The 15,657-nt window shown below is 43.2% G+C and overlaps 1 protein-coding gene across 3 annotated transcripts in view; it reads right to left on the bottom strand.

The window, feature by feature from the left end:
- NEURL1 (neuralized E3 ubiquitin protein ligase 1) overlaps positions 1-15,657 on the bottom strand; it is a gene marked incomplete at both ends in the record, with an annotated part of 166,705 nt that overhangs the window by 74,411 nt on the left and 76,637 nt on the right. The gene's annotated exons all lie outside the window — the stretch shown is intronic.

Genomic DNA, 15,657 nt, shown 5'->3' with positions numbered 1-15,657 from the left:
GAAAGGAGCCGAGATCCCTCCATCAGCAGCAGCTGCTTCTCCCCACACTATCTTCTAGCAGCTCCTCTGATCCACAGGCAGCAGCAACTTGCATGTGCCATGTAATTATTTATTTCTGAGAGCAGCAAGGCACTTCTGACCTTATTTTCTTTGCATCTTGGTGATTTTGCATCTTCACTATTATTACTTGGGCATTGTAAGTTAGATGTTGTGAGTAGGAAATGAGAAGACCAAAGTAAAAAATGGTGCTCTGGAAGCATCCAAGATCTCTTTTTTGATTTAGAGTGTTTTTGCTCTGCTGTGATCAGGTCAGGGCTGTCAGCAGTCTAACAAGAAATGTAAAAACGTATTTATGTCTTCTAACAAAAGAAAGCAAGATTAAGTCCAGTTCGGTTAAGATTTAGGGATGTTTTAAAAATTCTGTTTATCCTTCTCTTGCAAATGTGCAGTTTGGGAATCTTCTGCTTTGCTAATATCTGATGCTCCAGGAGGAGGAGGAACAGCTTGACCAGGGTGAAGGCTGATCTGTCTGTGCTGCAGATGACAGTACAGAAGGAAGAAAAAACCCCGAAACTTTCCATGCTACCTCCTCTTGATAATCCTTATCTTCTCAAAGATAAGCAGATACACTGCTGGCCATAAGATTATGTATACTTCATAAAATAAGTTATGTTTGCTTCTCTGACCCACTGCATTAATGAACCAGTTCCCTACCATAGCTCCTTCCCGGAAACCATCTGCTTAGGACAAGCCAGCGCACTCTCCCACCTACCGTAATTCCAGTTAGTCATTTTCTTAGTATAGATCAGAACTAAGCACAGAATATTTTACACCTCTATTAACATTACAGAGTTCCTCCTAATTTATAGTCATGTAAACTAAGCCTAACTAGTTATTGTAGACATTTAACTAAGAGCAGTGCTGCTGAGATTAGGGCCAACAGCACCTCCCTACCTCTCTCTACCTTCCTATGAGCACACAGAGAGGGCAAGTTCATCTTCTGCTCTCACCCGTGTCCTCCTGTGGGTCTGCCAGGAAGCCAAATGGTGGCTCCGCATGTGTTCTCCCCAAGTAGCACATGCCCTCTCCCCTGCCAGAGGCAGGCACCTGGGCTAGACAGGTCCCATTGTACAACCACAAATCTTGCATGGGTTTTGAACCACAGCCTCATGCTCACAAGGCTAGTGTTTCCATGTTTCCACTGTAGTGCTAACTGCACACTGCTTTTTCCCCTTCCCTCCTGCAGTACCAGGCACAGCTGTGATGAACAGCTAAACTGCTGCCCCAGAGGTAGCCGTGTTTCCCTGCACAGCCCACAGCCAGCAGAGCAGCCACTCTGAGGGTTCATGACAGTTCACACTGCAAAAACGTAGCTACATAAAAGCAGACCTGACTGCAAATATTTTATGGCCACGTAGTATTTCCATGCACTACAAATCAATGTAAAAGATGTTTTCTTCAAGGGGCCTCATATAGGCTGTGTTTTTAAAATGCATTCCCTCTGCTAAATATAAATCAGTAAGAGTTTTTGTTCTTCCAAAAGATTAACTAGCCTCAGTATTTCGGGATCTAATTCTGGAATACTTGTAGAGGTGCCAGCATTCTCTTCCAATTTAAATACAGTTTAATGGAAAGTCTATCCTGGGCACATTTTCCATGTACAGTGTAATAGCTTGGAAGTTTGAATATTGAGAGTTCACCAGAAACAGAAGTAACCTGTCAAGATTAAACTTCAGATATTTGTCAGGACAAGAAGTAATGTGGGAGCAATGGAGAGCGGGAAAACAGCAAACATAAGAGTGATAGAGACAAGCAAACGGACCTGTAGAACCGAAATCCAAGAGATGGTAGAAAATAGTGCAGCCTACTGACAAAGACTTGCAAAGAAAATGTAAGTTAGAGAAGCTGTGGTTCTGAACTCAAGCCCTTGAATTAGCTTTGAGTTACACCTGTGTAAAATCAAAGATGTGCCTCTACACTCAAGATGCTGAATCGGGCCCACAGCAGGCTACTCACACTCCATATTTACACTATAATGAGCTAAATTAGGATGCTGTTCTTTATACTCCCCCATACCAGTGGAAAGAGATAGGGTCTTAAAGGGGTCATGAAGAGCATCTCTGAATTATGCTTCTCATCTGGATCATCAACTGGAGGATGCTCTTCCACTGCTCTATCATTCACCCCAGTACATGAGACTATACATTAGAGATGCAGAACACAGTGGCCAAAAATCTCCTGTTGTTTCTAACCTCCCACATCCTAAGTGTCTTGTTTAGCACAGCTCCCTAATCAGAGACCACCTCTCACAGAGAAGGACAAAAGTCCCAGGCTGGAGACACCATCCTACCTTGCTCTCTCCAAAAATTTTGGGTCTGCCAAGTGTCCCTGGAATAAGGCAAGTGAACAGTAAGAACTGGGAATAGCACAGGCTCCCCAACATAAAACAGAAAGCAGGAACTTCTCTGCAGAGGCAACATTTGCAAGAAGGAAGGGTGGGTGCTGGTCTCATATTCATAGCTCTGGAGCAGAGAACAAAGACTGCTGGAGGGATGCCTCTAGAAAGAGCCTGGAAAACACTCAAAGACAGGAACAACAACCATTCATCTCTCAGAAAACTCTAGAGTTGCACTGAAATATCCCTGAGATTAAAGCAATTTAACCCTCAAATGCCATGAGTTCCTCAAAGCCATAAAAGGTTTAGAGACCAACATGCTATGCGAGCTTAGATTACAGAGAACAGCAAAGAGCTCCTTCCTCAACAGGAAGAGCTTCCTCAACAGCTCATGTGCTCAGCCACACTGGGGATTCAGCATCCACACATGCTTTGTGTCTTCCCAAATACTTACCTCTGTATGGAGGTACACTCAGCACAGCCCTGATGTGCTCCTGCCTTACAGCAGAGTATGTTAGTAAGGCATAATATTCCTTTCAGTTCAGAAACTTTGTTGACAGCTTTGGACTGCAGTTGTGAAATCTCCAGTGGCTTCGTTGCCTTTTCTGCATTTTGCTGCTTGAGTTTATTGCAAATGTCATGTGTGTATGCCCTCACTTTGATTTAGCATCTGGATGGGTCAGGATATATATCCCAGAGCCTGTTCTTCTACTTCTCCTCTTACCCGCTGGACAGTGTAGATTATGTTTATCTTTCAGTACCACATACCATGAAGTTTTGTGCTGTAATTCCATTTCTAAAGAATCTCAGGAAGCAGTTTTTCTTCTATCATACATGATATTTACACTTGGAGTGTGCGTTTTTTCCTAATATAAACCATCCATTTAGAGTCACTTCGAGGTACTGTAAAGTTGGGTCATTTTGTGTGTAGTCATCTTTAAAAATGCAGTGCTCAAGTCACACTTGTTTCACACTCTTCCTCCTGAAGTCCCCTGTTATTGTTCCTTGCAGGGCCTCTTGAGACCATGGCTGCCAGAAGCAGCTCCTTACCCCATCCATATTTAAAACTTAACGAGCACTTCTGAGATGTAGTGATTGTTTTTCTGGGGCCCAAGAGGTGCTTTGCCCAAAGGGTCCCAATCCCTCCTTTCAGTGGTTTAAGCGTGCCTCCTCCGCTGGTGTCTCTCTGCAAGCATGTGGGAAACAGCTTGCCTCCAAACCCAAGAGCCAGCACTCCCCTTCCCGCAGAGCAGCCAGGGGACACCCCCAGGCGACAGCATGGCCAAAGGACAATGTCCTGCTACAGATGCTCCTGTGACAGAGATCTTCCACCCCTCAACAGCCACACCAAGAATTTCCAGACCACTGCAGTGTCTGTTCTGCAGCTGCATTGCTCCCATCAACCGGGGCTGAGGGTCAGCCCACATTACCCCAGGAGCTGGCTAGAAAGCACTTAGTCCTGTCTTTCGACGGACAGTGTTGCTTAGCTGTGTGAGCAGGCCTCTGAATCTTTCACAAAACCCTTCTGGCGTTGATGTCCTCATAACTCAGGTCATTGATTTTTCCTTTCTGCAGATCAGTGGCTGTAGATATACTGTCACCCAGTACATCTTCTCTATGTCTTTTTTTGTCTGTTTCCATTTCTTTTTGATAACTGAAAATTCCCTTTTTCAGCACAAGAAAATTGCACTGCTCACTTTGTTGTTAGTCAGTAGTCTCTAAACTATTTCCATCCACATCACTTACCCAAACATCAAAGATTTTCATTCGCTATAAAGTCCAAAAGCAATCCTAACAGGAAGCCCTTTAAACATACACCTGCTGAGAATCTCCTGGCTGCAGGGTTTATGCTGTTGTGAAATGGAATACGAAATTTCTTTGCTCACAAAGGAAAAATGCACCTGAAATTCTAGTCTTGCTACACACTGACTAGACCCAAATGATACTGATGCCAGTGGCTTTTTTTCTAACTATGTTTGGCAGCAAATAAATCCTTAAAGTATGCGTCTATTAGGGCTAGCAACTTATCAGGCAGGTGAAAATTTATTATTGCCTTTACTATTTGGCTACATTTAACATCTTCTTAAACGTTTCAGGATTATAGAAGCCATGTACTTCCTTCAATTCCTCCTCCACCATTTCTCTAGTCAAATCCTTTCTCTCTCTCGTCTCTCCCTCTGTGCATTTCTCCTTGAGGAAAACTCACAGAACACATGACCTTCTCCTCTGCTTGCTTTGTCATCCCTTCATCTCCAAAACACCTTCCTCCTCCTTCTCCACCTCCCTTGCCACAAGTATTGAAGCTTCTCAGCCACTTCTCTCTTTCAAGTCTTCCACTTCCTTCACTGGCCTCACCTTATCACACACATTTCTCTCCACTTATATTTACTCTCTTTTAAAAGAAAAAAATTTAAAAAAAAAAAAATCAATCTCTTGCACTCTCCTGGTTTGTTCTCCTCAAGACAGATATTCTTTATATCTTCTCCTTAAAAAAAAAACAAAAAACAAAAAACCCACCCCTCTCCTGAAACATAACAGATCCTAGTGATTAACTGAGGCTCCCCAATCTCACTAAGTTATAATCAGATGGATTCATTTTGGTAGCACCCCCTAGTTAATCTGTAATCCTGCAAAGTAACTTGCACGGGGTACTAAGTGAGGTTACAGAGTTTGTCATCAAAATGCCGTTTTTTCAGGTGCATTGCTGGGATTAAAGCCCAGGAGCTCTACTCCTGACTCCCATCGAGCTGTTAAAATTCCAGCCTACCTGGCAAAGCTGGCATGAGGGCACAAAAGTAAAGTTGCCAGCCCAGCACAGGACACCAGCCCTGCTTTCCCATTACTTCTCACTGCATAGATAGAAATTATAACCAAGACCTTTTGCCCAGACCAGAGACGTCTCCAGTAGCACTAGAAGTGTTAACCACTAAACGATTAAATTATTTTTCTCTAGGCAAATAATTTAACTACTGCTGAGGCAAAACCAGGAGAAAGGGCAACATTTTTCCCTTTATGTGAAAATTTGGCCTTCCATGCACTCATTCCTTCATTAATCTGCACTTTCTGTACCACAGTCACAAGCGGAATCTAAATTACTAACTTTCTCGTTCCCATCTGGCTCTGCAGCACATCACTTACACCAGTTTAAACACCCTCTACAAGTAATCTACACAATCTACCAGTAATTAACCCTGTTTCTCTTGCAGATCAGCATCTGAACCTGGACCATTGAATTAAAACACGAAACTTCAACAACCAGTCAGGGCATAAAGTTACAGTTTATTTTAACAAAGATAAACAGCATCCCTGGCACTTATTCCAAAGAAAAAGCATGAATACTATTCCATCATCCTTCCTAGCAATTCCCATGCCAGACTTATTACTTAACATTTTGCTATAAATAGCTGCTGGAGTAGTCCATACAGGAACGTGTTTTCCTCAGCATCTGTTGCAACAGGTCAGCCAGTAAATGACCATGGGTGTTGAATCCTTATTGTCTGAGGACAAGAGCATGTAGAGTTGTTTTATTTCTTTAAAAATGATCCTACCTGCCAGCCACCCCCTCATGTTCAATCTCACAAAGATAGAAAGAAGAGACTGTTTACAGTCTGCATATAAGAAAAGAAACAGCAAATAAGTGGGAGTAAGAGGAAGACAACTTTGTAAGTAATAGTATGTTTATCTGAATTTCAGTTGATCTGAATGAATTTGTCAGGTCATGAGCTGTTCAGTACTCACGGCCAATGCGATACTTTGCACCAGAGGACAGTGGGAGGTGACTCCACACCTCTTCTGTCACCATAACAGCACATAAAAGTGTTCCAAGTCCTCTCTGATTTGCTTAGGCAAAAATATACTTCAAACTAGAAGCTCAAAGCCCTCATGGAACTCCCACAAACTTTCATGGTTATTTTCTTATGACTCAGGTAACAGAGTTGACCTCTCAAGTAATTTCGTAGAAGAGGCTACTCCAATACTTCTTGTGAGAGAGTGCCAAGGAAGTTCCACCACCTCTAGCATGGAAATTGTGTTAACATCAATGTGTGCAAGCTATGCAGAAGAAAACTTCCCAATGATTCAGTCTTCAGCACTTTTTATACTGCTGCAGACTTACTCACGTGACCTTTCCTGACTCATATGACTGGTTACCACTTACTGAAGTTGGGTAACGTATAGCAGGTGACTCTGGAGGAACATCATAAAGATGAAAAGATGACTGCATTTCTAAATAGCTGAAGGAAGGCAGAAGTGCTAGAAAAGCAAGCCAGCTTGGAACAGGAACAACATACTGGTTTAAAATTCATGAAAAAGGGCATTTTTGCATATTGGGGTATTGATAAGCATGGAAAGAGGAAGAAATGCGATGTCACATGATTCAGAGCATTGTTCCTGATGCAGCCACACTCATGGTGTGACTGCCTTGAAGGTCATGTGCGAATAGGAAACAAGCCTAAAGGGCTCAGGGGACTTTATTCTCTTGGTGAAAAGACACCTACACTATTTCAGAAGAGCAAGGAGCACTTAAGTGCGGAGACCAATTCATTCATCCATTTTCCTTGCTCTTTGTAGCTTGAAAAATTGTGGGAAATCCTTTAGTTGTTGTCCAGCTAAGGGGCGTTTCTTCTGATAACAAAGACCACTGAATTTTTTTTTTTTTTAGTATATAATTGCACCTGTTTCTCTAAGCCATAGCTCTAGATTATAATTGAATAAGGACCACACTGCATCCCTGATAGATGCTCCTTCCTGGCAGCACACAGAGAGATGCAGCTGTTGAACTAGTGTCTGCAAAACCAGACCTCTGGGCTCCTGATTAGTCTTCTGCACCCAAAAGCAGATCTCAATGCATAACCTGAACCTACTGCTGTAAACACAGTATATAGAGCAAAACCACAAAATATTTGTCATGAAACTGAAGTTACCTAAATCCAAAACGGCTATTAATCTTTATTTTTTCCCAGAGAGTGCACTGCAAAATCACTTCTCTAGAGTACTGAAGTTATTTAAGGTAACTTGCCCCTATTTACACTTTATTACAGCTGCCTATACAATACTACACACCTCCTCCTGCATCAACTAAGCCAGCAGTACCAGGCACGTATGTGTCATAAAACTGCTGCTTCTGCCACACATTAAAGACAAAATGGATAAAGTCTGTCCATGAGAGTTCAAGCATAGACTTCCCAAAGCACAGGATTAAAAGAAGATGGAAAGTGTGTATCGTCATGTATATATAGCCAATAAATCTCAAAAGATTCCAGTTATCATATGTAAAGAACTTCTTAATCTCCTTCAAGCAATTGCCTGTACACTGGTCAGTCTGAAACTGCCATCAGCTTGGGATTGAGGCATGACCTGGAGTCCCCAGCAAGCAGCTTTGCTGTATGAGGGCAGCAGAAAGGTCTCTGAAACTGTGGGATAACGCACAAGTGGGTAAAGAGAGCTCAGGTAATCACTTTACAGATAATGGGATGGAAACATTTTCCAGCAAAATGGCTGAGGTTACAGGATCTCTGGTGAAGAGCATTGTAAGAACTGCAGTTATCTCTTACAAACATGTTGAATGACTTTAGCACTCTTTCAAACCTATTAATGAACATTTCTAAGGTATTTTTCTGCACTTTATCCTTTCTACCATGGAACAAATAGCCTGGATGTTTTATCCTTTGTATGATAAATGCTATTGCACATCTGCCTAGGAAGGATACAGGGAGCTGTAATTGCTGCATCTCCATTTCGGGATTTAATTTCTAACATGATACAAGATCTTTTACTGCATCCCTAAGCCTGACTGCTAGAAGCCATGCAAAGAATAGCATTGGCCAAGGAGAGCAAGATCATTTTACAGTCAGTAACCTTCTAAAATCCAAGCAATGAGATACAGAGACACCTACCCTTGCCCAAGCAATAGAGCCTTGGGCTGGGTAGAAAGGAGACAGCTTGTTCAGGAACCTTGCCACAACCATGCTGCTTGATCAAGATCTCTTCAGCCAATTTTGCAAAGTCACTAATGGACAGAGGGATTAAGAGTAGAAGGACAGCAACTCCTACCATGCTGCAGCTCCAGCTCCATGTGAGATTGACCAGCACCCATCAGGACTCCCAAACTTGCATTCCGTCTAAATACAGAGCTTCACTCAGAATCAGAAAACAAGGCAGCAGTACGACCGATGGTCTCTTTCCCTTTGGAGATGAAAAATCAGAGGGTGGCATTGAACTAGTTCAGGATAACCAGAAAATAAATTAAGCAATTTTCCTTTTCCAAGTTGCATGAAATTCACAGCATCAGTAATGCCTTTGTAAAAGGAATTAGATTCTTAAGGCTCTATTTCATACTTGATAATCTGGTTCTATCTGGTGTGCAAAGACAGAAGTCATTTTGATCTGGGATGCTTCAGCACATTATAGCACCCACATATTTCTATCTTCCAGAGAGACTTTTTAAACTTTTTTTTAATCTCAGTCTCTTTGTAAGCTGTGATTTTTTTAACCTTTGAAAAAGACAAATTCCTAACAACCCTTATGTCTCCAGTCAGTCTCCCAACAGCCCTAGAGAAAAGTAAGATTTTAGTTAAAGTACTTTCAGTCAGTGAATATTAGAGATAGATCAGAGCTGAAGTTGCAGCTTCTAAAGATCTCCCCCCTAAAAGCCCTTTCCCTTCTCTCTCCTTCCCCCAAAAGCCAAAGACAATGAAACATTTCTGCCTGTCTTTATTCTGACCAAAAGCCTCATCTGTGCAACAGAAACTAAAATCCAGGATTTATTTCATTCTAAAACTGCGTCCCCAATGCCCTTGCCACCAGGTTGCCATTTGGCCAGTTTTCTAACATTTAGCTTCTCCAAACAAGAAAAAGTAAAATCATGGAGACATTTTCCTTAAGCAAAAGACATTTACCAGAAATCTTCTTTACTTTAAAGCAGCAACCTACCCACAGCACATATCACATTTACGCCAGAGCTGTGACGAATGCCTGTTGAGCTGCAGCACTTAAACCACTTGCATTTTAAACAGCAGTTTGTCAAGTGATGTTAATTATTTGGGAGGTCTCTGCTCCTAGAAACATAAACATTTCTTTTTATACTGATCACATTTTCTTTTCCATGTTGTGCTTCCAGCAGGGACTAAATTAAAATGGCTTCTTTATGTGCCACAGTGTGGTTTATGGCTCAATTCCCCCTCTAGGCTTGCACGCAGGGGGTGGCATTGCACTGGGGCTGGGGCTCTGCACAGCACCGTCCCCATTCTTGCTTTGCAGGTGGAAACCTCCCCTCTGCAGGTGGGAGAGCTCTCCCAGGCTCAAACCCACTCAACCCTCCTTGAGGCTACACAGCTTCCCCTTGGCTGATAACACAAGTCTGGGACTTGCAGTAGCCTGAGGATTGCTTGAACTTCGTAAAGCAAGTGAAGGGCTCAGTTGCCAGGAAGCACTGCAGGGAGCAGAAGAATAGGCTCATGCCAGAGTCCAAGTCAAAAAACAATCTCCAGACCTGCCAAGGTGCAACTCAAACACAGGCACAATTCCTCCATGTTCAACGGGCACTGCTTTTGAAGTTGCAGCCTCATTGCCTGAGCTCTGCTTAAGCTAGGCCACAAGCTTCACAGTTCCTTGAAAAACACGTTTTCAGTCCTGCCCTGGTATCTCACAGCAGGTCCTGCTTTCACTGACAAGTCTATTGGCCAGCAACTTCCAATGTTGTACCCACACAGTGCCACATGGCTGCACAGCAACGTCTGTCACAGAGAAACTATGGCAGTGTCAGCCAGGGAAAGTTTCATGATATAGCAGCAAGCAACCCAAAGGCTTTACCTGCAGCAAGACTAAAATAGTATTTTCAGAGCCACGCTGAGCCATCTGTAAGTCGGTTCTGGGTACTTTCTCGTTAGGGCTCTGTATGCTTCGATCCATAACGATTTCTCTCCAATGGTAGCCAAAGACAGGAACAGCCTCTGCTATCCAGACCTTTTATAGGAAGGTCACTGCACATCCACCCTGCTTGGGTCAAGTGTTGGGTCCTTTTCTGTTCTCCAGACTTCATCGACAAAACCTGTTGTGAGGAACTTCTTGAGCCCTGGGGGATAAACCAGCATGTCCGGGCAGGTCACCTCGCATGGACCAGCCTCACACAGCCCCTGTGCAGAATTGCCGTATTAGGTACAACATGACAGGGCAAATTCAGACCATGAGCACTTCACGTTACTTGACCTCACATGCTTCCGCTCTGTATTAAGAGTGCATTTACTAGTATAGACAGAAAAAGATGTAAACTGAACCACAAAAAGGAGACAATTTTCACAGTTAGAGGCCTTGGTTTATTGAAAAGGCTTCTCTTAAAGTGATTTAAATCGAGGGAGCTGGCAAGACCTCCAGATTTCTGCTGACACTGGCTGTTGGGGGCAAGGCAACCAGGAGCACACTGTTTACATTCTGTATCATGTTCATTAAGGTATATGCCTTCTATTATATCCCCTTTTTACTGTTTTCCCTTTTTCTTAAAATAAAAGTGCTCATGGCTGTCTCTGAGCCCACCCTCCTTGCTATGCTGCTAGACCCATGGGAAATCTCAGATAAACCAAAGGACCCCCCTCCCCAGCCCCATCAACTGCAGTTATCTTGAATGTTATTTTAAATGCCAATGAATTACAGTGTCCCTTCAAGAGACAATCAAGGACAGAGTCAAGGAACAGAAATACTGATGAGACTAACTTGACAAGAGCTACAGAGAAGGTGGCTCTGGCTCATTTTGGACCAGCTTCACTCAAATAAATACATTTTCAGAGCAAAACACTGTGATTTAGAGGGGGATAAATGGGGAGAAAAGCTAATGGACACCACCACTGATAGGGATCAAGCCTAGAGCAAAGCACAGCGATTTGCGGGGCTGCAGCATTTGCTCTGACCGTGGGCATTCATACTGCAAGGCTTGCAGCTGGCAACCACACTCTTATTTAGCCTCTGGGAGACAAGATCTCTCCTGACCTCCAGCTCCATACTCTGCTGTGCTGTCAGTAATCCCTGCCAATTCCCGAAGGCAATTGATTGGGATCAATTCTTTGCTTCACTTTCACTTTCCAGGAAACTCCCCTTCCTTTGGGATTAATCTTTTTTAGATTGATCCATACGTGTTGCACTGAGATATCATTAATGTAAAAGCCCTTAATAAAAAGAAAGCAGGCCTATCAATTTTGAGATTATATGTCTAGAGGCCACCTCTCCTTAATTCCTGCTTGATGGCAGCAACAGTAATTGTATTTGTTTCACAAATTTATTTTATATGATTAACAATATGAAACTTCTGCCTGCGGGAGTACTTGTTTTGATTAAGCATGGAAATGATTCCCTAGGACATGTCTGGGGATCCTACAAACCTTCCTGAAGAGACACCTGCTACCTCTAAATTAATTCAGTTGTAGCTAAACATATCACCCATAATTCTTAAGAAAACAGGAGGTAAGTAAGGAAGAGATGAAGAAGGATCAGAGGTATGAATGCTTCCTTGTCAAGGAGGGAGTGGACTAGGCAAAGAGGAGACAAATAAGACAACAAAATCTGACAAACAACATTTAGTCCCTAGGTCGCACCAGAACACAACATCAAGCCAACACAGAAAAGCTAACTGGAAAATGCCACAAAAGCAAAGGACAAAAGAAGAATGGGGATGCTCTTTGCTCTCCCCACTTGTAGCCAGACCCCTACAGTCAAATACTGCCATAACTAATTAAAAACTCATTTGCCTCTCACAGCAAATAGAACAGGTTTCAAGTATAAATGTGGTTACCCGTAAAATCTCTGTATAAAGATTCATTTTCAGAAGTGTTGTTGGCAGTCAACACAACAGAAAGGCTTTACTATCAGCCACCTTGGGACATTGGCAGGTGACCCACAGGTCAGAGACGTGAACCGAAATAATCTCTGGGAGCCCCACTTTTAGCAAATGCCAACACTGCTTTGGCACCCTGCCCAGGGTCTTCTGCACCAGTTAATCCAACACTGAGCAGGATTAATTTCTCATACACACACACACACACACTCATTTGCTTTCAGGGCTATATACCAATCATGCTGAAAGCAGAGTGAGTTTAGAAAGAGCCTTTTCTCCGCAGTCCTGCATTAGTTCTCATTAAGCAACTGTCTGCATAATATGGGAGATGTTACCCCCCCCAGTGAGGCTGATCCCATTGCCAGTCACTCCATCAAATGAGAAATTACCCCAAAATCTAGGCAATAACTTAGCAATGAGTAGAATACAAAGTAATACTAATTTGCAAAGAAATCTCACTAACAACTGGCATTGTCAGGTCTTCATTTTTTCGCTACTGTTGCTTCTTATTTCTTCTGGGATATTTGCAGTTTTAATTAGGTATAAGAAGATGGAAATTATTAAATTTGCAGGTGTGTACAGCAGTGTGCACTGGAGTACAATGCTGTTGAGTGATATTAACTGCAAGGGTGAAACGTGGTATTTGGAATAGTTATTCCAGTATAGGCAATGCATATACAGAGCGAGAAACGAAGTGTGGGACTGATTTCAGCACTTGCATATAGATATACCATTCACTACACTACAAGGAATTAAGAGAAACCTAAAAATAGTGCTCTATTGTGTAAGTTGCATACAGTAGCTATTTTACACTAGGGAAATGGCCTCCACCCTCTGCTGTTCCCCAAAGCCCTACAGCAGCAGCTCTAGCTAGGACTGAGGGCTTTCACACAGCACCCGAATATCCTGCACCTCCCACCAACACATGTAAGCAAGACCCAGAAATTGTTCTCCAGGAGAACAAAACACAGAGGAAGGACAATGCCAGTGCTTCACATCTCTTTTGCACAGGAATAAATGACCAACCAGGTGCAGGAAAGCCTATGGAAAATAAGATCCCAATGAAATGGGAAATTAATCCAGACAGCCACTCTAAAGCCTACCACCGTGCAAGCTGGATGGAGTCCTGCTACACCATAACTCCTGCTTCCCTCCTCCCTTTCTGCAGCATAACCACACCACTGTGGCTGCATTGCTCACTAGGCCTTATATATACATGCGGTAAGGAGAAAATCTGGCCATGCATAATACTGACATGGGCCTCTATATACACCACACAAAGACACATGAGCCATTATTTATACTGTACCCACAACTTACAGAGCATCATTTGCAAGCAGCTTAAAAACTCAGCCGTTCAAACTGAAAATCACATCTGTCAATCAGTACCACTTCCCAGGCTAAAAAGCCGATGTATTCTCACTAGGGACTTCTTTGCAATTACATTGATGCCATACAATTACAGTTTGGAAAATGTGGCACAAGATACCTTTTCCCTGCTCCTTGTAAAAATTATTCCACTGCAAAACACTGATGAATGCCTGTGACATGTGAGTAATTAAAGCAAAAATAAAACAAAGCCCTGCAACAAGGGACTTACTAGTAATTATGACTTGCAGGAGGGACGGTTATTGAGCAAATGTGCAGGTAGGCACAGACACACATATCCCCTGCACATGAATTAATCCACTGTGTACACTCTAGCTAGTCAAAAGCCCTTGGAAGAGATGTGTACATGTTAATCACTAATCTCTGCACGTCTACATAGACTGAATCCCTCTCCCAGAACAGTGCAGCAGCCTCCTTGGCTAAAGCATCGCTTTTTGTTAGTTCAGTTCTGAGCGAAAGAGAAATAAAAAAATACTCAGGTGTTGGGTTTTTTCTCAGACAAAAGCTCCTGGATTTGGCCCCCTAAAATTAAGAATAGGATCTTCCATAAATAGCACCTCAACTCATAGCCATAAGGATGCATTAAAAACTACTGCAGCAGGTGACAGTTGAATCAAATGCATAAGAAGAACATACATATTATGACATATGCATCTGTTAGAGATATGTTCCAAGTATGATTAGCTAGCAAGTAGCTTAATATAAATATTTAGTAAACTCTGCCTGTTACAGGAATACTATACCATGCAGTCATTCTTGAAGAAACTAGCCTCAGCTAGCACAAGCAATCATATTAACATTTCTTGTTTAAAATATTGTTAAAGTAAACACTGCATGTATAGATATTACGTTTTAAATAGCAAGTAAACATCCTGTCCATCAAGGTCGCGTTACCTTTGAACTTCCTATTGCGACTTTTCTTCTCTTTGCATAGAGAGCTCTGGAAAGCACCCCAGGACTTCTGTGGATAGGGGTGGGAAAGGGAATGGGGATGAGGAGCAGAGACTGTCACAGTGCCAAGTGCAGGGACAGAGATGGAGACTGCATGAGTGCACTTCAGCACTGCACATCATTTCACAGAGAATAAAAGTGACCAGGTCCCATGTCCCCACATGTCAAGCCATCAGATGCCTCCTTTCAAAAACAAAGCTGCTGCCTTTTCACGGCACAAGTCCATCAGGGTTTATTTGCTAGCGAGGAATGAAGTCGGAGGTGGGTCTCTCCCATGAAGCTCAGGCAACTGATGCTTTAGTGCCCTTAGTTCAAAGCTTATTTTTCCTCACAGTCCCATCAGATGGGAAACTTTCCTTCACATGATTCAGCACCCACCAACTACATCATTAGGACAGACTAGTGCGGCTTTTCTGCACTGCCACAGTCTCAGTGGGAAAGCAGTGTTTTCACTCAAGGACATGCCTGCCCATGCGAACATGCACGTATCTCACTGGATGGCTCAAACAGGATCGACACAGCACCAGCTTGCAGGGCTTCACACAATAGACACAAGCAGCAATGCAGGTCCACGGACACCCAGCATCACCACCAGCAACCACCATCCCTGAGCATCACGCTTCGCTCACCCATGGCTTTCTCCATGCCAGAAGACGCTGAGACTCCTCTGCCCAGCAAGAATGCTACATGGCTTTACTTTGCAGCTTGAAAGCAGATTTGTGGGTAAAAGAGGGTAAAATGATGCCAGGTGTTCCTCATCGTGACAGTCTGTGTACGGTTGCACTTGACTACTGTAAACCTTTGTCCTTACATCAGGGCACCCACAGCTTTTAAACATCACCACCCTGATTTTATGCTCTTTTGAAAGGGTGCCTCCCTCCGGATCTGCTTCAGGAGCTTTTATCTCAATTTACTTTTCCGACCCCGCCAAGGTTGGGGTGGGCCCCGGAGGTGGCAGGGACCCAGTGTGCCACTCTGGGCATGTGTCTCGGGGAAACTAGCTGCCTCCCCAGGACCGGCTTGACAGAGCCACAGGCAGCCAGCCCATGCAGTATCTCCCCAGCTGAGCTAATTTTCAGTGAGGTTAAATTACTTAGGTGCT

The sequence above is a fragment of the Phaethon aethereus genome (assembly GCF_964289735.1).
Source record: "Phaethon aethereus genome assembly, chromosome: 7".
NCBI classification, from domain to species: Eukaryota; Metazoa; Chordata; class Aves; order Phaethontiformes; family Phaethontidae; genus Phaethon; species Phaethon aethereus.
The sequence above is the reverse complement of the archived record's forward strand: the minus strand, read 5'-3'. Positions and strand labels throughout refer to the sequence as shown.